Below are 882 nucleotides of genomic sequence, written 5' to 3'. Positions count from 1 at the left end.
AGGAATGCCCCTGGGATGCGCCTGGCACTACTACAGCAGTGACGTGTGGCAGTGATGGCTTGGAAGGCCTTTTGGTGTGACTCCTTCCAAGAGGCTGAAGGTAAGGCAACTCTCTGACATTCTGCACTCCACTGACCTAAATTAGCCATAGCTCCTCCAGTAGGAATCTGGCACTGATATAAAACAGTATCTGAAATGGGACATGAAGCATTATAACAGATTAGGATTGCAAGAAAGGGGAAGGGAGAGTCAGCAAAAAGGAAATAAAGGACAGTGAGTGGGAAAAGTTTCCAAACAGGATAGTATCTTGCACTTTCTGATTAATATGGGGAGGAAATGGGAAGTTTCATTAGCCCAGCCCAAGGACTTGCCCCATGGTCCATGCACAGCCCAAAGGAGGCACATGTTTGCTCTGGACCCTTGCTAGATGTGAGTCTGTCTCAGGAACAGTGAGGAAATCTTCTCTTGCTTGGTCAGAGTTAGTTAGCAGTGGATGTGTCTGCAGAAAGAAGGGAGATTTCTCACTAATGACCTGGGATGAGTGATGGGGGAGTGGGTGTCATTGCTGAGTATGAGCTGGCCGCTCATTACAAACATTATCTTCTCTTGGTTGCAGTGACTCACTCAGATCCTCCTCTGAGAAGGAATCACTTCACAGTGCTCAGGATTTGGAAAATAAGCCAAAGAGAAAAAGCTCCAAAACCAAGGATTCAACATCAGAAATGCTGTCAGGATTCCCAGCCACTGACTGCTGGAGCCACTGTCTGAAGGAAAGACTGGCACAGGTAATTACCTCCCATCTTACCCTTGTGGACCTTTCTTAGCCTCCCCAGTGCCCTGACATGAAAGATTGAATAGCCTAGGTCATGAGGCCTCAGGCCC

Source organism: Nestor notabilis, unplaced genomic scaffold (assembly GCF_000696875.1).
Source record: "Nestor notabilis isolate BGI_N333 unplaced genomic scaffold, ASM69687v1 scaffold14085, whole genome shotgun sequence".
Classification (NCBI taxonomy): Eukaryota; Metazoa; Chordata; class Aves; order Psittaciformes; family Psittacidae; genus Nestor; species Nestor notabilis.
Note: the sequence above shows the minus strand (reverse complement) of the source record.